Raw genomic sequence first — 21444 nt, forward strand, 5'->3', positions numbered from 1 at the left:
TTAACTCAAATAAGCTAGACTTAACCTCTGTAGTGATGGTTGTCAAGTGGGGGCAATATTGCCCTCCAGGAAACATTAACAATGTTTGGAAATGTTTTTGGTTGTCACAACTTGTATATGTGTGTTAGAGGCTGCTGTTGGCAGCTAGTGGGTAAAAGCCAAGGTAAACACCTCACATTGCCCAGAACAGTCTTCCAAAAGTCAGAATTATTTGGTTCAAAATGTAATGGTACCCTTGCTAAGGCATTCTGTTCTATAAACATGCGATAAAAAAAAAAAAAAGAAGTAAACAACTTTATAGATACTTGCATTTTTAGTTTGAAAGCATTGGGTTATCTCTCTACAACAACGGAAAGAAAAGTAGGAGAGAGCCAAAAGCAAACAAAGCCAGAAAATAAGGCAAAAACAGTCCTTAGGTGAAGACAAAAATTAAAATAATTCTATAATTATTAAACGATTCATCATTGAATGACATAAATATTAAATGTTTAATCACTTAATTCAATAATTATTAAATGATTAATCACTTAATTAATTAAAATAAAATAGTAAAGGGAGAATGTTTAGATTAAGGACGCAGGAAGGTCCTAGAGCACACAGCAGATGAGAAAGCTCTAAAATGCATCCGGAAATAAACACCAAAGATGATGCGGATCACTGGATGGCGAGGAAAGGACACTGTCATAAAAATACAAATAGTTGACACCTGCCATGAGACACCCAGTAACTGTGTTAGGCGAGCCAGTCAGAGAAATGCTCAGAAGGAGAGCAGAGAGACTCTAGAAAATACTCCTCAATGCAGGACACAGAATCAGCATTTCTAGTGTGAAAAGCTTGACGATGAGTGAAAAAGAGAGCAGTTCCCTGGACTACCAATAACGGTAAGGCTGGAAAATCAAAAGAGGAGTTTAAATAGGAGTTTAAACTCAGCACAGAGCACTCTTTCTCTGGGAATTCATCTTCCTTGTTCTGAAACCTTTAGCTGCTATGTATTGTAATCAACGTAGTAGGAGGAGTATATTTTACCCTGTTCAGTCATTTTAATAAAACGAAGCATTACAGAATATTCCGGTGTTTTGTGAAATTTAAGGCAGTCCTGGGATTTCCAGCCTTACTAGGAAATTAAAATTAACAAGGCTCAATAAAATTATGATGTGTGTGTGTGTGTGTGTGTGTGTGTGTGTGTGTTTTAAACAAGGCAGAGCAGCTTCGTCGAAAAAAGATTCTCAACAACGGGTAGCTCTTTTGGGTTTCTGGACCCAATTGCAACATGTGGGGTGGGCACCTCCCCAAACTATCAGCAATTCTTCATCACCTGCAGGAAGATACAGCATCACGACACTCCCTGAACACAGCACCAGATTCCACAGGTTGAGGGCTCAGCCTTACGAGACCGGCCTCCACCAGCCCCAGTTCGGCTGCCAATGGCAAGCCCGGGCTGCTACTTTTCCTTCTGACCAACCGGGTATAAATCGGAGGTTCCAACCACCCTCTCCAACTCAGGATGCCAATCTCAAGACTGTACTGCTGACCCCCTTGGTATAAATCAGCACAACCACAACCTGCTCCTCGGGTTTGATTAATTTGCTAGAGCAGCTCACAGAACTCAGAGAAACATCTTACTTACTGGATCACTGATTTATTAGAAAAGAATATAACCCGGGAACAGCCAGATGGAAGAGACGCATAGGGCAGTTCACAGAGCTTCCATGCCCCGTCCGGGGCACCATTCTCCCAGTAGCTGCATGTGTTCACCAACCCAGAAGCAATCTGAACCCCGTCCTTTTTGGAGTTTTATGGAGAATTTATTCAATAGGTACAATTGATTAAATCATTGGCCTCTGGTGACTGAACGCAATCTCCAGCTCCTCCCCCTTCCCAGGAAGTCAGGAGACTGGACTGGAGGCTCCAACCCCTTTAATCACAAGGTTGGCCATCCTGGCAGCCAGTCCTCTGCTCTTCGGTGCTTTCCAAATCTCACTTCATTAACACAACACTACGCACCTTTATTGCTCTCATCACAAGGGTTTCAGGGGCTCTGTGCCAGGCGAGGGGACAAAGACCAAATATATAGTTCTTGTAAATCATAATATCACGGCAACCTCAGCTAAACCTTAGTTGCCTCTTAGCAATCTTGTTGAAAACTATGAGAAAAAGCTGATGAAAGATGAATAGTTTAGGAGTCAGACAACCTGAGAAGAGGATTTGAAGTCTATCTCTCCAGCTCTTACTGGCTTACCTATGGCAAAGATTCCCAAACTTTGCAAACATCAGTTTCCTATTTGGCAGACGAGGAACAATAACAACTATCTCTCGGGTGGTATTAAAAATACTTCACGACTAGCGAACCATGGATCCGGATCAAAAAGAATGGGTGCACTGACCAATGAGAATGGACACGAGCTATAAACAACCAATATGACCACAGGGGTCACTGATGGTCATCCCTGCCTTGCACACAGAGTTCTGTAGAGAATTACATAATTTTGTTTATTTAGTTATTCATCTATTTATTACACGTGTACCGGGATCTAGATGCCCGCCATATTGGGTCCTGGGGATATAGAAGTGATCAAACACAATTTCATGTCTTTGAAAGACTTAAAGTCTAATGAGACCAATAAGATTAATATAATTGCATATGTGTTGGGTATTATTAATATTGAGCTTTATTCAGTTATAGGTCTTTTGAGGTTCTACCCACTTGCAAGTCTCCAGCCTTAACTTTTTCTGGGTGTCTAGTCCTGGGCTTTCAGCTGCCTGTTGGACATCTGTGGCTGGATGCAGGTATCTCAAACAACACAACCATCCCAAACCAAATTTGCCACTGTCTGTGCCAAACAATTTTTTCTACCTCATGCCTCAGGATGATCCTATTATTTGCCTCTGTTGCCAGGCCTCAAATTGTGAGGTCATTACTGAGAATTTGCTATATCATTCAGGGCCCCTGTATCATTCTCAGCCAATCCTGTGGACACATCTGATCTGATTCCCTCCATGCCTTTCCCAGGCTCATACTAATCCAAAATATGTTACCTCCTACCTGGCTTCCTTGCTAGGCCCTCTGCTTTTGCTTCTATGACATATACTCCTAATTCCTAACTTTTTTTTTTTCTATCACCAATGACTAAATTCTGTTTGTTCTTTAAGACCTGTCATATCACTGTGTGCTGTTTTCTATGGATTACTGCTTTCTGAAATGAACTTGTTCATGTATTTTCTTACATGGTCAGGTCTTCTCATCCTCTTTCCCCTCCTGAGCTACCTATTAGCTACATGACTGCAAAAACTGAGCTCATCATAGACATTCGGTAACTATGTGTTGAACAAAAGGAAAGCCCCGCTCTGGGTTCTCACAGGTTAGTGTCTCTTAGCATCTTGCCAATTGTTGCTTTTAGGATCAAGAACCACACCCAAAGTCAATGGCACAAATAGTTCTCCCTATAACTAAAAAATATGTTGTGTCACTAGTTTTTTTTTTTCTACCTGTACCTACCCATTGCTGCTGAACCAAAACTCTGTGACTTTAAAAATTGTTTAGCTTCGACAGTAAAAAGAAACCTTAGCTTTAGTCCATTAGAACAACCTGCCCAAACCTCATTTTCTCCTGCACCTAGATGAAAGTAAATTAAAGAATGTAGATTAAAACAAAAGTGCGTAAACCCTGCTGTTTCTCATTTGCTGTGTTAATCAAGGCTGCAGGAAGAACTTTCTGCCTCCATTAGCCTATGTTTTCATTTTCTGTTTCTCCCTCCTTTCTCTCTGTTCTTGTATTCTCTGCCACCCATCTGAGCCTTTGATACCTTTCCAGAATAAAAATGGATCTTATTCAAACATAAACTATTCAAAACACTTGTGTTAATTGTACAGTAACAGAGAATCATTGTACGTCACAGAGTAAACTGTTTTCTTTTTATTAACTTCTTTTCCCCTGAATGAAAAAAAAACTGTTAATTTTTTAGGAAATCTGAAGACTTACAAAGAAGGGACCATTTCAGACGGTACATCAGAAGGGCCAGATTCCTGGTGCTGACAGTGAATATTTGGGCAGTACTTTGATGATTGATTTCCAAATAAATTGAACATGAATTGATGCTATGAAGTTCAGAGGAAAGGGAACCCTGACCTGTATTACCCGGAAGGAGACACCTCTGGCCTCACCAATCTTAATTTACCTACATTCTAATCACATTTCAAAAAAAGTTCCCTACTTAGCTCCCTTTTTTTTTTCCTTTTTTTTTTTTCAGCTCCCTTTCTTACTCTTCATTTTCTCATAGCTTTTGACTCATTGCATAATTTTATATTAGTGTTAAACAAAATCCTCCTTATCACAGAAACTGAGATGCAAGATGCCACAGTGACTTAGTGCATCTGTTTGGGAAATTTATTTCATCAAAGGCAGAGCTACCATGGGTCATTTTTGTTGAAAGTGATTTCGCAATCATTATTCAGGAGATAGTCATGGAATATTTTTTTTTCCAGCAGGCTCTTATGGTGCCCTAATTTATGTGGCCATTTAAATGTATTGATTATTGCCTAGTGGCACTGGAGATATGCATCCTGAAATCAGGACTGAGTTATGGATTAGTTAGCTGAAAATTTATGCTGTGGATGCATATCTGCTTAATTAAATAGAAGTCATATCCTCTTAAGTGAGACACTCTTTAAAGCTGTGCCTATCAAAACAAGAATAAAAAAAACAAAGATATCCCCTTATGTAGAGGAAAGGCATCTTACTATAAGAAAACTGTAGCTGTTGGTCAGTCTCAAGCACAGAAACCCCATGTCATCTGATGCACCCAGCTGAGTCATTACTGTTGGAGTTCCACTCTTACCTCTGCTGGGAATTGCCTTAGCACTTCCTGATGTACCTGAATAATGAGGTTGTTGCACCTGTGAAATAATCATCACACAACCCACAACCACCCATGGGATGCTCGGCACAGCAGATGTTCCAACTCATCATCTACTGGTGGGCTGTCTTCCTCCTCAGACCTTGTCCCACTTCTCTCCAGCGTGGAGCATGTTATTTAACCAAATGAAGACTAAACTCAGCAAACAGCATGAAATTCAGCTGCACTGTCTTCAAACCAACACTGTGTTCAACTGTCCCCATCTCCAGTGTTCTGTTTGAAATATGGAATGAGTATAGGACAGTCACAGTTATCGGCACCCAAACTGCTCTACCAAAGAGAAAGTGTGTCAAATCGTATTATTTGTAAAGAGAATCAACAAATAATGAAATCATTTTGTTCTCTTACCCTGAGAAAATGGCAATTTAGTTCAAGACTAAAATTTAGAGTGATCTAAACATTTCCATTCAGTTCTCATGAAAACTTTCTACACACAAATGGGATGTTTTTGAACTCCAGGACATGAAAAGCTCCATTGTTAGCTTAATTTTCACATGCACATACATGGAAAATAGTGATGTTTTATGTTCACAGTGATGGCTTTAGTGCTTTTACAGTAACTGCAATAAATGCGTGCGGTAGAAACTGTTTGAATGTTAACCCATTCTGAATTTCTGAAAATTAATTCGTAATAATACATCAATGGTTGACGTTCTGAGGATCCTTCCTTGTCCATTATAACCTTCTAGTTGGGGGATTAGAAAGTTGAAAACTACATTTCTTATGCTGCCTCACCACCATGGTTCCAGTTGCAAATCAGTTTCTACCCTTTATATTCAATAAGACATGTGAAAGGTAGACTTGAGGGGATGGCCACCTTCTGATATCTCTAGGCCAGTGGTTCTCTGAGTTTGGTCCCTGGACCACCAGCAGTACTAGGGCTAGGGACTTAGTAGATATACAAATTCCTGAGCCCACTTTCAACCTACTGAATCAGAAATTGTTGAGGTGGGTTTAGCAAACGGTGTTTTAATATGCCATCCATTGGATTCTGAAGCATATTCAAATTTGAAATTCACTACTAGGCTTCTGGCTACTGATTAACAAGATGGTGGATACCAGAGGCTTCCTTGCACAGCACTTCATTCCCCAACTTCCTGACTGTGGAGATGTGGTGGCGGCAGTGACATCTTGATTTTGATCTTCTTTACTTCCTAATGGAAAATATGGGTGTCCATTATCTGGTTTCGATCCATTATCTGGATGTGAGAGATGGTTATGCCCCTTGCACTGATGTCCTGTGTTTAGCACAGCTCTAGAGGCAGCCTCCAGAATAGGAGTTGCTTTAGTAGATCACCTGTATTGTTTTGGAAGTCATTTGGGGAAGACTTGCTCCTTCTGTCTTTCCTGTAATCTCATGAGCATCTGCCTACACTAAACTTTCTGCTTCAAATATCTAGAACAGGGCCTGTTTCTTACACAAAACCATGTCTGAGACATTGTTTCAGGCAGTTTTGAAACATGGCCCCAAATTCTTTGAACCGCTTCTCATCAAGAGGCGGGATGTCTGTGCCTTTGAAGCCCTTGAATTTGAGCTCCAGGACTGCTTGACCAGTTACATACAGTAGAAGTGATACAGTGCTCAGGTTTTAAGAAATTAGCAACTTCTACTTCCTGTCTCCAGGGACATTCGCTCTTGTGACCCAGACACTAGTCTGTGAGGAAGCCAAACTATAGCCAGAAACCAACTTACCAACCATATAAGGGAGACATTTTGGATGTGGCTTCTTCAGGCCCAGGCAAGCTGCCCCAACTGATGGCACAAATGACAGAAATTAATCTTCCCTGCGGAGCTCTGCCCAAAGAGAAGATTCATGAGCTAAAAATCAATAAATCAATAAATCAATAAATCAATAAATCAATAAAATCAATTAAATAATATTAAAAAAGGTTATTCAGTTGATAGCAAATGTCATTTTTCCTAAAAGTCTGATGTTCTTTGATTTGTTTATTATAACTAATTACAGGGTTTAAAAAAATATTGTATTTATTTATTCCTGAGAGACACAGAGAGAGGCAGAGACATAGGCAGAGGGAGAAGCAGGCTCCCTGTGGGGAGCTCAGTGTGGGACTCGGATCTCAGAACCCTGGGATCAAGCCCTGAGACAAAGGGAGATGCTCAACCGCTGAGCCACCCAGGTGCCCCTAATTACAGGATATTGTAATGGACATTACACTTACATAAGGTGAAACTAACTGAATGTGAACATTTTGTTCTTCTTCTTCAGATAAAGATCTCAGAAGACCCTGTGGTTGCTTTTAGCCACTGGGTTTTGCCGTGATCAGTTATGCAGCAATAGATATCTGGAAGAGTCCCTAAGCCAGAATATTTGTAGAATCAGAACAAAGATTTCAAATCTAGGCCAAAGTGATGTCACAGTTAGAGTTTCCCTAAAGCAGATCCAGATGTGAGGTGGTTGGGGTACGATGATAAGAACTAGACAGTAGGGAATTTTGAAGACGTGAGGCCCTCCTGTCAATTTCACATCCTATCACAGAACTGGTTTCAGTATTTTCCCCGTTTAAGTTTGATGATGTAAAAATATCATGTTTTCTGCCATGGAGACTCTTACATAAAAGAAAGAACTTATATATACACATATGTACGTTTTTAATCTTTCAGCTTTATATTTAAGTGTGAATTTATAGAACAAAGCACTGGAATTAGGGGCAATACAAGGCAAATCAAGGGATGTCAACTTTTTTACCAGCAAGAGGTCATTTGCTGTAACCTGAGCTACTTCTCAGCTGATTCAGTCTTACAATGTCACATTTCCCCATGCAGGACCTGATTGTCCTACTAGATTTTTCTTTATAGATAAACATCTCACATATTTTTAAGTAAGAATGATTATTCTCTTTTCCAGATGAAGAAGTGGAAGCACAGTGGTGAGATAACTCTTACAACATCATATAGTCAATTGGGGAATGAAATGATTAGGTCCCTGGCCCTGGTCTCTCCATATCCTAAGCAATATTCAATCATACAGAAAACAGTGAGGTAGAGACTTGACCATTCTTACTGAAACTATAGATTTTCCTAGGGTGATTGGGCAAAGGAGATGATTCAAGATTATAATATTAAAACAAATTATTTATATTTATAAAGCATTATCATTTTAAATAATTCACACATATTTTATTTGGTCTTCACAAAAACTTTATGGGATAGGTAGGGCAGGGATTGAGTTTCATGTAACTTTTTTTTTTTTTTGTAGTTTAGAATAATAAGACTCAGAATGTATATGTGATTTGTCCAAATCAATGTTTGACCTGTGTCATCTATTTTGATTATGAACATGGAGCAAATTTCCTGGATAATTTCTAATTTTCCACCATCAAGGCATAACAAATAGGTCATTTTAGAATGCTTTGTTAACAATTCACTGCTTTATATTTTAATGACTTTTTCCTTTGAAATTCTTTACTTAATTCACTGAAGTCAAGGATTAAGTATAATAGTAATTTGGAACTCTTAATTTCTAAAAGTTTTTTTTTTAAATCCAAGAACCTTAGAACTTTAAAATTTGGAAAACAGCTTTAAGAAAATATTTGAAAATGCTCCTTTTTACAAATGAAGAAATGAGAACGAAGTGATGTTTCAGCAGTCATGGCTAGTCTATGCAGAGTTGGATCTAGGTCCCACACTTTCTGTTTCCCTCAAAGACAGCTACCCTCACATGCTGTGATCTTCAGTGCTGTGTGCCGCGGCACCTGCTGCAATGTGGGGTCTGGGATGTTTGCTGGATAAATATGCACCATCAGAACTGACTTGGCTTCTATCATAAGCCACTTGAAGGCAAGAATTATGTTTTATTTACTTTATATTTCCTACCCTTCCTAGGACAGATTTTAAGTTCGAATCAAATACCCAAGAAGATGGGTGGGATTTGGTTTGGCAATGAGGATGACGGCATCAGACGGATGGTAGACAATAGTAAACCATTTTTTTCTCTTCCTTCCCTCAAGAAATTTGCATTTTAATGTACGCCGTCTCCACAAGCACTTGTAGTTGCCACAGAATAGTAACAATGAACATTTGTGTGTCTCCTTCCAAAATGCTCTTGCAAACATGCTTTTATTTGATTGTGTTGTAGCCACGTGAAGGTTTATATGTGAAGGGAGCGCATTTGGGAGAGGTCAATGGGTTTGTTCAAAGCCTTACAGGGTACACACGTAGAGCAGGGGATTGGAAGTTGGGCTTCCCACTCCAGAAGTCATGCTCTTTTCAGGTCCTATCTTGAACCAAGGGACCACCTAGGAGATCAGCCAGTTAGGAGGATGGCTAAAAAAAATCAAGAAGTCACATTTGAAAGACAGTTTTATCAAACATATTCTGTAACCTTCGGCAATCTTTGATGTTCCTAATTCGTTCACGGAAAAACATCTCTTCAGACAATCCCAGGAGGACCAAAAACAAGTGTGGAACAAATAGATACTTTCCCCCTTTGTATGTGGCAAATACCACCCTTTGTTTCTAAACACTTCAGTGCAAGATGGGAAACCCTAATTCTCCCGAAGGGCCTTGACATTTCAAACTATTCTCGAACACAGGTACCCGATTCAATTCGAAATAGGAAATGATATCGTATGTGGCCATTCGATTCTAGCCAGATACTTTTTTTTTTTTTAACAAAATAAAAATGTGAGAATACTAGTTCATGGTTTGTGTTGCAAGAATATTGCTTTCATTTCTTCCAGAGGATAAATAGGTGCACATCCGTGTTCCATCTACTCCGCTGTTATCACTTGATTTGCAGTATGTAATAAAACCCAAGGAGACATCTCTTTTGTTCACAGTGTGACTCTGCGAAAGAGAGAACGTATCTGTTGGCCACTCTGATATTCCAATGGAGAAGGGCTGTCATTAAAATCTTGCATACTATCAAGTAGGAAAGCAGACTTATATTGCAATTACTTTCCTATTAGCTGCTGCCCATTGCTCCTGACAGGTATAAATTAGATCTCGCTAGGTTGCCTACAGATTAATGAGTTCCAGAATTGGCATTCAATTGTTTGGGAGTGAAAGGCAGAAAAGGGAGGTAGATGCCAAATCTTTATACACCTGTGATTAGAGGATATTTTCTTTCATTTCATATTTTTCTTCCTTCCTCGGCATCGCTTGGGTGATAACTGACACTTCTAGCAGAGGATTCCTTTCCGCGCAGCAGAAACTTGCAGCTGAGGCGAGGCCAGAATTAATAATTTGCGTGAGCAAACACACAGCTGCTGTTTGTGGAGAGAGATTCTATTAACGAACAGTGAATTCTCATAATTAGCCGAGCGGTTTCTGCAGCTGCCCGCCTGACCCCCAGACTACACAAATTGTGGGTGGTGTTCGGCCTCGAAATCAATCTTACCTAATTACTATAAGCATGTTCCTCCAGTCCTAATGACTGCAAAAAATTAGACATTTCTTACTCATTCAAATGCTCTTCTTATTAGATTTTCCTTTGTACCTAAATTTATATTTGTCTATTAGCATTTCTAAGAGTGTACAGGTGTAGTTACAAATCAGACGCAGAGAAGTATAATTCGCGTTCCTGCAAGCTTGCACCCAAAACCGTCAGCTCTACAAACAGAAGCAAGGGCTGCGCTCCCCTGAAAGCCCGCATTTCCCCAGCAGCATGTAGACACCGCTCGGTGGGTTGCTTGAAGAGCTGCTTCTCTTCTGTGCCTCGGCCCCCTTGCATTCATCTGCCACTGCTCTCTGGTCCCCCCACCCCGCCCAACTTCCCAAAACTCTATTCAATTAAAATACAAGAAATTGTGCACACCACCTAAGCCCTGATCTCAGGGGAACCGGCCTTCTATTTGCCATTCTGGCACCCTGAACTCAGACCAACTTATTTGACATTGAGTTGCTTGACGAGGGTGTGGCCTAGTGTCGCCTGCTCGGTCCTGCCCACCTACCCTGCAGCGATTTATGAGGCAGGTCTAGGGTTCACTGGTGCCGGGAACTCACTGCATTTTCTCTGCAGATGCAGACTTTGAACAAAGTCCGTTGTCCTCCACATGCATAGCACCGGGAGTTCCATCTGCTACTACAGTGGGGCACATGCCCACAGCCTGGGCGTGTCTCAGCTACAGCACTTTCCCCTGAACTTTCAGATGTAAAAGTGCTGTTGTGAAGTAAGGTGGTTGCACCCGGGCTGCGTAGCGCAGGTTGGGCCATATCTTCAATCTACACTTGGAAAATGGGGTTTGAGTTTTTTCCTCCATGCACAATATCATCCAGGTCTGAGATGAATGAGGCTAGGGTGCTTGCTCCTGGAGCCATAACCTCTTTTTGGTCATCTACCAAATCATTCAGTATTGATTTAGGTGGTTTTTTTCCTTCCTTCCTTCCTTCCTTCCTTCCTTCCTTCCTTCCTTCCTTCCTTCCTTCCTTCCCTCCTTCCTTCCTTCCTTCCTTCCCTCTTCCTTCCCCTTCTTTCCTCTTCTTTCCTCCTTTCCCTCCTTCCTTCCTCTTCCTCCCTCCTTTCTTCCCCTTCCTTCCTTCCTTCCTTCCTTCCTTCCTTCCTTCCTTCCTTCCTTCCTTTTCCTCTTCCTTCCTTTCTTCCTCCCTTCATTAAGTGCCTATCTCTGCCAAATATTATGCTAGGTAAGATGTATACATTAAGGGACAGAACCAATAAAACCCCTCACCTTATGGTACTTCTACTCATGAGAGGGAGACAGACCATTATCAAGTATATAAATACATACATATACAATTACCAATGGCGAGAGACAGTGGTGTTATGTGAAGAGTATGAGTTTTAGAATCAGATTCTGTGGGTTCAGCTTGTGGATCTAAGATTTATTTGCAGTTTGATTTTGAACAGGTTATTAACCCTTTCATTCCTTAATGTCTTCCTTTTCAACATAATAAAAATAGATATACTCTTATGGTTAAGGTGAGAATTAAATAAACTGATATCTGAAAAAAAAAAAAAAACTTGGAACCTGGTCTGGTGTATAGGAAGGACACATTCCATGTTACCTATTATTTTAATTGTCAGGCAGGAATAAAATAATTTCCTGTAAGAAGTAACAGGGGGATCTGTCATAAATTGGATGAAAAGGGAAGACCTCTTGTTGGAGCTAACATCCAGCAGAGTCTTGGAGACTGTGGAGAAGCTAACTGTGAGGAGAGCAATAGGTGTGTTCTAAGTATTGAATCCACATATGCAATGGTTCTGAGGTAGGATATGCTTAGTGTGTTCCCAGAACAAATCAAAGGCCAGAGTGGCAAGGAATCCAACACAGGTTAGATTATGAGATTTGGAGGACCAAATGCTCCAAAGAGTAAGCATGAGGAATGCTTTCAAACATCCTTTTGAGAAAACAATGTCACAAATCCATAGTTATTACAAACTCTATTAGAATCTTTGGTCTAAGGATGAAAGACCTCAGAATCCTCCAAAATGGCGCCCTGAGAGAAATGGATGTGATTTGATAAAGCAGGTAGTCAAGTTATTACTTTTTTTTTCTTTTTCATTAAGCCCTAAGTCCATTTGTCTTAATGGCAGCTACATATAAAGAAAGTTTGTGTGATAAGTCTTTACTGAAGTAAAGAGTTGAAAATCACATCAGAGGGATGCCTGGATGTGCAGTGGTTGAACATCTGCCTTCGGCTCAGGTCGTGATCCTGGGGTCCTGGGATCGAGTTTCACATCAGGCTTCCCACAGGGAGCCTGCTTCTCCCTCTGCCTATGTCTCTTCCTCTCTCTCTGTGTCTGTCATGAATAAATAAATAAAATCTTAAAAAAAAAAAAGAAAATCACATCAGAACTCAAAGGGAAGGAACAGAAGGAATTTTGCAAATCAGATCTAGTAAACCCTCGGGTGTGGAAGAGAGAACATCCCCTTCTCCCAACCCAAGTCAAAGGCTAGCACTCACAGCCTGAATCTTGAGAGCAACCTTGATATAAATAGGCATAAGCGGATGTAGGAAGGTCTACCTCACTTATCTCAATTAAGGAGGACTTTAATATCTTGCATGGAAGGATCAGAAACGAAGGAGCACTGGCTTCCAATTGCTCAGTTTGGAAATGATCAGGCGCTAACAAATGCTGATGTATAATTGCTCTGCAAGGGGGAGGTCATAGTAGCATAACAACTTCATGCATCTCCCTCCTGGCCTCAGGGATTTGGGGCTCCAGGTGAGGTGATTTCCTGTGGCCTTATGAACAGAAAAAGAAAGTATATTTTTAAACAGGCTGCTGCCACCCCCCTGAAGTAATTAATTTACCATTAAATATATAGGCAGTATTATGTAATGTTTTAAAGTATATGAACACTCCAAAATCATCAATTCATATTTGGTCATAAGCCAAAACCAGCTCTTTAAAGCAGAATTTAATTAACTGCTCAGTAAACAGTGGTAAGATAAAGGAAATGAGGTCTGAGACTTCCTCTGCTGGAGGTGATCTAGGAACTAAGTGGCATCACTGCCTGGCTCCCTTCTACCAAGAGGGCTGCACATGACTGAAAGTCAAAGGCAATCGGGGCTCGGATGGGATCCTGGGACATATATTCCCATAGGAGAAGCCATTTAAAGGGTTTTTACTGCAGGCTGTTGTAGCTGGAATTTATGGCTAGGGCCTAAGTTTCCAGGGATGATTCTTAAAGTGTGATTTCTGTACTGGCATTGGAAGCACTCGAAATGCAGAGCAGTTAAGATGCAGATTTATAGGCCTACGACTCACCACGTAAACCATCTTCCAAGCAGATCAGGGAAGAAGGCTGGCCCAGGAATTCCTAGTGATTTTTGATTCTCACCACAGTTTGAGGATGCTGCTTGAGGTTAGAATACGGGGTTCATATCATTTACTCCAGAGAAATGAAGGAAACTAAACTTTAAATTTAAGAATGTGACAGAAATTTAAAATTTTTATCTTCAAGAAAATATTTCAACCTAGAATTTTTTAAAATTTACATTCTGAACTCACCTTGTGTGGGTGATTCACAGAGTAATCACGAGTCTCGATAATAATAATAAAAAAAAAATCAGCCATCTGGAACACTGACAACACCAAATGCTGGTGAGGATGTGTAGCACCAGGAACTCACACTTCTTGGTGATGGGGAATGCAAAAATGGTGCAACCACTTGGGAAGACAGTTTGGCCGTTTCCTACAGAACTAATCATACTCTTACCATATGATCCAGCTCTCACAGTGCTTGGCATTTACCCAAAGGAGTTGAAAACTTATGTCCACACACAAACCTGCACATGGATATTTAGAACAGCTTTATTCATAATTGCCAAAACTTGGAAACAACCAAGATGTCTTTCTGTAGGTGAATGAATAAATAAACCGTGGTGCATCCAGACTATGCTCAAAAGAATGAGCTATGAAACCTTGGATAAAACCAAGGAACTGCAAATGCCCATCACTAAGCGAAAGAAGTCATTCTTAAAGGCTACGTGCTGTGTGATTCCAACTATGTGACATTGTGGAAAAGGCAAAACTGGAGACAGTGAAAAGACCAGTGGTTGCCATGGGTTGTAGGGGGGCGGTGGTGTGGGGAGGAGGGATGAATAAGTGGAGCACAGAGGCGTTTTAGGGCGGTGAAGGTACTCTGTAAGATATTGTAATGGTGGATATACGTTGCTATGCATTTGTCCAGACCTGTACATTCTACTGTTCTGAGCGTGGACCCTGCAGCAAACTCTGAACTCTAGGTGACAGTGATGTGTCGGTGCAGGTTCATCAATTATAAGACACACCCCACTCTGGCAGAGGGAGTTGATAATGGGAGAGGCTGTGCATATGTGGGGCCAGGGATAGATATGAAATTTCTCTGTCTTCTGCTCAATTTTGTTACCAACACAAAACCTCTCTAAAGATAAAAATAAATGAAAAAAATTAAAACTTCCATAAAAACTATTGAGCTACTCAGAAGGAGTAGTTGGGTCTTTGCTACCTGAGACATCACATTAGGTGCTAACATCACGAGCTCTCAGATTCCAGTCCCTAGCACAAGGTCTTATACCAAGCAGTTTTCAGAGGTATTTATTAAATTGACGTTGGGGGCTTGAATCTGTGATTCTGCAATGTCTGAATCAGAAACTGGATATTTCATTACTTCATCTATTTTTTTTTTAATTTGAGAAAGAACTATGTAAATCAGGATACTTCCCTGCAAAATGAATATATTTTTGGTCAAGCTATTCATCTACTTCTGAGACTCAATTTCTCCATTTTATTTTTATTTTTATTTTATTTTTTATCAGAGAGAGTAAGAGAGTGGGAGCTCGAACATATAGATAATAAGCTTTGTACATAGTTGATGCTTGATCATTTTATAAGTGCCAGCTTGATTTAATTAGGAGCTGAAGTGTATGTTCTTAATACTTAATACTTTTGCCCAGCTGGTATAAACTTTTGGAAGATGGCTCAGGCTTCCCATATCTAAAATTGAGGGGGTTTGTGAACCTCTTTAGGTTTCTTCCATAAAATACTTACCTTTTCCTCTGCCCCATTCACAAATAGAAAAGTCTTGGGGCAGAGGAAAAGTAAGTGGGGAATAGGAGGTCCTGACAAATCAAGGGGGGCTTCTAGAGAGGCTAATTCATGGAGGTTTTTGGTGGAGAAACAGAAATTGGCCAGAGGGGCATTGCAGGGAGGTTAGGGTGAAGCGAAGGAGAAGAAGGTCATTCCAGAGAGAGGAAGACAAATTGGCAGAGAGCATTATCACGGTTACATTGGGCAGAAGAGGCGAGTAGGCAGAAGAAGAGACCAGGCTGGAGAAGGTGGTGGGCTGTTTGCCATCCCAAGAATTCCAGATGTTACCTGCAAGGCTTGAGGAGACACCCAGGAGGCTGTTAAGCAGGAAGCAACTTAGGTTTGTGTTTAACAGTGGTGGGTAACATCTTTGTGAAATACGAATTGAAACGAGCAAGTTGAGGAGTACCACAGCCAGTTTGGAGGATATTGCCAACTATCCAAGAGAAAGATGATGGAGGTGGGAACCAAGGCTGTGGGTGTGAGATTGGAGAGAAGGAATGGGTTCAGGGTTAACAAGATTGAATCCAGCAGTGATTGGGTGTGAACTCACATTACTGTTGAGCATTTAGAAGGACTCAAGTTTCAGGATTGGCTCAAGGGCAACAGGGTGAATAGGTCAACACAGTCTGCTGAGATTAGAAAACAGGAGAGGAGTGGCAGGTTGGAATGGGGTGGGGCGAGATTGTGAGTGAAGGTGCCTACGAAGGTGCCATCATCCCCAGGGGGAGATGTGTACTTAGACGTCCCAAGGGTTCAGAGCAAGATATAAGCTAAAAATAATCAGGAGACATTAGCAAACAGTTGAAAATGGAAGCAATGCGAGGGGCTACATAATTTGCAAATTGAGAGTTATGATGAGAAGCAAGGATCAAAGACAGATACTTGGGGGAGTAGCTTCATTTCTGGCCAGAGATAGAGAAAGAATAGCAGTTTCCATGGTAGACACACACACACACACACACACACACACACACACACAAAGTTTCAAGAAGGAGCGTGTGGTTGATAGAACAATTATTTCAGAGATGTAGCAGAAGATAGAGACTACTGGGTGTCGCTCGTTTTCAAACAAAGAAAAAAGTAATTGATAAATGAGAAGAAAAATATTCTGACAGCTTTCAGGGCACCGAGAATCAGTGCAAGGTGCATAATATGTGGCAACCTCAGTGTCTGATGTACAGTAAGTGCCTTTATACCAAGATATTTTTCTGAGAAATTTTAGATCTCTGACATTTCTGGAAGCATTTTAATTATTATTTCTGGAGACTCATTATATTATTTTATTTTATCTTATTTTATTATTTTATTTTATTTATTTTATTTTATTTTATTTTATTTTATTTTATTCATTATTTTATTTTAGTAATGACCATATCCATGTGATTTTAATAATCAGATATTGTAGACTCCGGTCTTTGGAAAAAAACTGTGCATTTTTAGAAACACTTATGACCTTCAGTGACAGAAAAGGGATTTTTAAAAGTCTGCTCATGGGGCACCTGGGTGGCTCAGTGATTGAGTGTCTGCCTTTGGCTCAGGTCATGATCCTGGGGTCCTGGGATCAAGTCCCACATCGGGCTCCCCGTGGGGAGCCTGCTTCTCTCTATGCCTGTGTCTCTGTCTTTTTCTGTGTCTCTCATGAATAAATAAATAAAATCTTTAAAAAAAACCAAAAGTTTGTTCATGTGTTTTTATTAAATTATGGAAAATTTTTTTCAAATAATTTAACTAGAATTTTAATGAGGAAGTACAAGAACCTAAATTATGGTATAAATGACTTTTGAAATATCTTTTTTAGTGATACTTTAAAATATCAACATTTAAAATGTCTTCACTGGAAAATAAAGAAAGGATAGTGGCCTTTGCTTCATACATTTCATGTTTTGAACACCAATGAAACCAAACTTCTCTCTGTTTCCAATTTGACATAGAGAATGATATTCAAGTTTGAGGAGTTACTTCAAGTTTAGAGAGATTTACCCAGGACACAAAATCTAAACGAATCCTTTATTTCAGATATTACAAAAGGTGTAAATACAAGACTTGTGATGAAAAGCGACTGTAAATATTATTTTGTTTCATAGGCATTAATGAAAAGGTCCTGGAGATTCAGCAATTTTTCCCTCTCAAAGTGTGCTTAAAATATTGCATACAAGAAACTCAGTTTTAAAGTCCTATTTATTGAGTTTTACATCTTTTATTATAGAATGTGTGTGCATTTTTGGGGGGGCAGGGAAGTCATCACTGTCTACATGGGGCAGCGGTAGCTATTCTGGGTACCCTTTTTTCCATCTCATCATCGGCCCCCAACTATCACTCTCTGGAGCTGATGAACCAAAGAGGTACGAAATTCTCAGAAAGAAAAATTCTTTTTTTTTTTTTTTTTTTTTAGAAAGAAAATTCTTAAGCCTGGCTATGCATTACAAATAACTGGTAAGTTTTTAAAATATCGAAGCAGGGGCCTCGACTAGAAATTCTGATACATTTTGTCTAGATTAGGACTTGAGCATTGAAATTTTTTAAACACTCTTAGATATAGAGATTCTAATATGTAATGGGATTAAGAACCATTAGGCTAGAAGCAGTTTGCACCTATTCTTCAAAGAGAAAGATCATCCCATAGTGCCATCAGTTTAGAGTGAGGCTCTTGGGTGAATTTGATAGCTTCTGATAATGCGGCCAACACACTCACTGTAGAGTTATGCAATTGTTTTCTCACTTTTAGCTTAAAAAGAACCCTTTTGATTCCAAGATAAGAACTAGGAAAAAGCAGCCTACCTAGATGAGCTTTGGCTCCTGCTTTAAAAATTATTAATGCTACCGTGTCAGAAATCTTTAAGTGGGGGTCTTGTTCAATATTAAAATCTTAGGGTGTGCGTGTGCACGCGTGTGTGGTTGCATGTTCTCATAAAATTATGGTGCAAGTTTTCTCTGCATGGTTTCTGCAAGGTAATTTTCATCAGTGAATTTAATATCAAGGGGTTAATATTAAGCTGCTGTTTCTTAGGATGCGATGTTCTGTTCTTAAAATTCTTCACTCTTGAGATAATGCCGTGACAAAGACGCAGTAAGAAAAAATGAATATCCAATGGAGGTTGGCTTGTGTCCATTTGAAAGAAAACGTTTGGAAACAACTATAGTTTTTTTTTTTTTTTTTCCTGGTTTTCTTACCTGAACAGGAAGAATGTTGATCACCATTCTCTTTCCAAGAGTTTTCTCCTATGCAGGAATGGGCATCATCTCCTTCTGGGCTGGCAAGCGTAGTTTCTCTGGGCATATCAACCAGCGACCCTTCTGCAGGAGAAGTAGGGAGAAGAGACATTTCCTTCATCTTTATTTTTCAGCATTAGTCAAGGAACTAGAGTGTTCCTATTTTTCACATTTGAGACAGAGTGCCACATGCTTCAGGGATCCTTTAAGGGCTCCAGTTTGAGGGTGTATTATTCATAGTAAAAACATCTGTAATGCAAACATCCACCGATTAACATAAGAGTAATTTGTTGGGCTAGTTGTGGATGTTTGCTTTGCAGATTTGTACACTGGGCAGACATCCGTGCATGAAAATCAGTTCTTTGTGATGTTTCGTGGCAAGAAGAGCATATTTTCCCTGACCATGAGAAGATGGATGCTAGCTTTTATGTGCGTCCTGCTTTAGGCTTCGGGGCAGTCTAGGATTTCACAAGATCTGTGAAATCCTTTTTTCCTCACCCTCTCTTTATTCATGGGAAATAATTCATTGAGGCCTCATCTGATAGCCTTTTTCTCAGCAGAGGTGTTAAACCCAATGGTATTTGATGATGGGACACATTGCCTTGGGCCAGAGTATTTTAATCATGTGGGCAGATCAACATTTATCCGTCATTTCCTTCCATTTCAATTCCAAGGAAAGAAAGGCAATGCAAGGTAGGTGATTTCCCCTAAGTATATCCCAGGCCCCAAATCGGCTGGTTTCCTTTGTTCTGAATGGTATAACAAGAATTATAAAGACTTATTGAAACCTCCCCAAACAAGCTGCGGTTCTTTTTTTTTTTTTTTTTTTTTTTTTTTTTTTTTTTTTTTTTTACAAGCTGCGGTTCTATCTCATTTGTGGGTGCCATTGGGTGAGCAATAGAATTTTTATTAGTATCGTGGCAATATTATTTTTTCTCTCCTTTCATCTTCACGATGGACATACCCTCTCATCCATGACATGTTTCAACAAAAGTTATGTGGATTTTATCTCCTGCTTCAGTGAAATCCGATATAATTTTTGAAAATAGTTTTAGATTTCATAAAATGTATCCGTAGCACAATTAAGGTTGGGTTTGAAAGGAAAGCCATCTAAATAAAAACTGGCCTGAGCGATCTGAGCTATTACACACGTCAGAATCCTCCCTGGATGACTGAAGTGAGTTTGAATGAGTTAGCACCCACTCAAATCCTCAGTACATGGAGCATGAATCTTTGAGACCCACGTGTGTTTACACATGAAAAAGCAAAATACTATTTCAGAGGGAAAAATCACAACCATCAAAAAGCTTTTGGACATCAAATAGATTTTAAAAATCAACAATTTGATGAGTTAACTCAAAATGAATCAGAAACATATGGATTAAATTTCTCTTACCAAACACATGGGTTTAAAAGGGAAAGAGAACTTGGAAAATGTGTTTTGAGTTTACTCAAAACCAAAATGTTTGAAAAATAATTTGAGGCAATCGGTGGAATCAAATGTGCTTGACTTCTCCCAAATCTCAAGTACACCCACTTACTGAGACTGCAGTGATAACATTTCATTTTTAAAATGAATAACAAATACTAAAGGAGAGTCAGAATCTTCTGGATTTTCCCACAACGTATGAACAATGGGGTTGAAAATTGCCTAGCCAGTCTCCTTTTATAATTACTAAGAGTTATTTTGAAATGTCTATAGAAAATAACTCATACTTTTTCTTTTGCACACATTTTATTTTCAATATGGATTAGCTGAAAAGGAGGAGTTAAATTCTGCTGGTGGTAGTACATGCAGCTTACAGTGCTGTGGGCTGATAATCAACCAACTTTTTAAGACCCTGTGCTCGGAGTGTTGGCATAAGTCCTCGAGGTGATGTACATATTTTCACACGCTAGGATATGTTATCTATCACGTCAAATATGAAGCTCTTGAATTGCAATCACATTTTTGATGTCATTTTGAGAATTCTTGGTTTCTGCCTTAGTCCTAAAATAACCACACAAGGTTATTGAAATTTTATTTGGTGCTTGCTCACGGTTGATATCTGAATTCTTGTCTCTATTGAACTAAGGCAGAGATTGATTTTTTTTTTTTTTTTGGTTTTCTAATAGCAATGCAATAGAACCCACTGACCCACCGAATGCTTCACACTGTTTGCCTTTATAATAATGAAGAATGCTATTGATGGCTTAATGAGAGTCAAAGAGGAGTTTTGTATTCAGATTATGTGTCTTCTGTAGAAGAACCGTGGGGTTGTCTTTACTCCAAATGAAGACAGGTGTGGCCATGCTTCTTTTCAAAAGTTTCCATTAACCTGGTACGACCTCTGTACTGACACGCACCATGGATCCACAGTGGAAGCCACGAGGTGACTCGACATGTCAGGTAGTGCTTAAGGGCATGAGTCCACCCGGTGTCATCACTTACAATCTGTGTGCTCTGGAGTGAGGTCCCTAAGCTTTTCAAGCTTTGGCATTTTTCATCTATAAAATGGGGATAATAGTAACATTGATCTCATGGTGAAAATGCTGTGAGTAACAAATAAGATAATGCATGAAAAATGCTTAGAAAGGTGCATTTTTAGGTATCTATGAAATCATCAGAGGTTAGCTTTTAATACTATTGATTAAGAAATGAACCAGGATTGGAGGAATTAAATGAGCTAATATACATGAGAAAAGTAGATTTAATTTCTAAATTACTATACAAAATAACAAATATTCTCTGAGAATCAGCTAGAAGTTTCGTTTCATGTTGGGGGAGCAGACGAGAATGAATGTGAGAAAGAACAAATAAGAGATTTCTGATGTTATTGAAC

At 39.6% G+C, this 21444-nt stretch overlaps 1 long non-coding RNA gene across 3 annotated transcripts in view; it reads right to left on the reverse strand.

The window, feature by feature from the left end:
* LOC111093186 overlaps nt 1–7244 on the reverse strand; it is a 42995-nt gene extending 35751 nt beyond the window's left edge. For 2 of the 3 annotated variants that reach the window (XR_005380921.1, XR_005380919.1), the window contains exons 1-2: nt 7095–7244; nt 6607–6732 (exon numbers count right to left, since the gene is read on the reverse strand). This is a non-coding gene — a long non-coding RNA (uncharacterized LOC111093186). Of the gene's footprint in view, nt 1–5870; nt 6068–6606; nt 6733–7094 lie in introns of those variants that run through there. The other variant, XR_005380920.1, reaches the window with a different exon arrangement.
* Nucleotides 7245–21444: the final 14200 nt, after the last annotated feature.

Source organism: Canis lupus, chromosome 29 (genome assembly GCF_011100685.1).
Source record: "Canis lupus familiaris isolate Mischka breed German Shepherd chromosome 29, alternate assembly UU_Cfam_GSD_1.0, whole genome shotgun sequence".
NCBI classification, from domain to species: domain Eukaryota; kingdom Metazoa; phylum Chordata; class Mammalia; order Carnivora; family Canidae; genus Canis; species Canis lupus.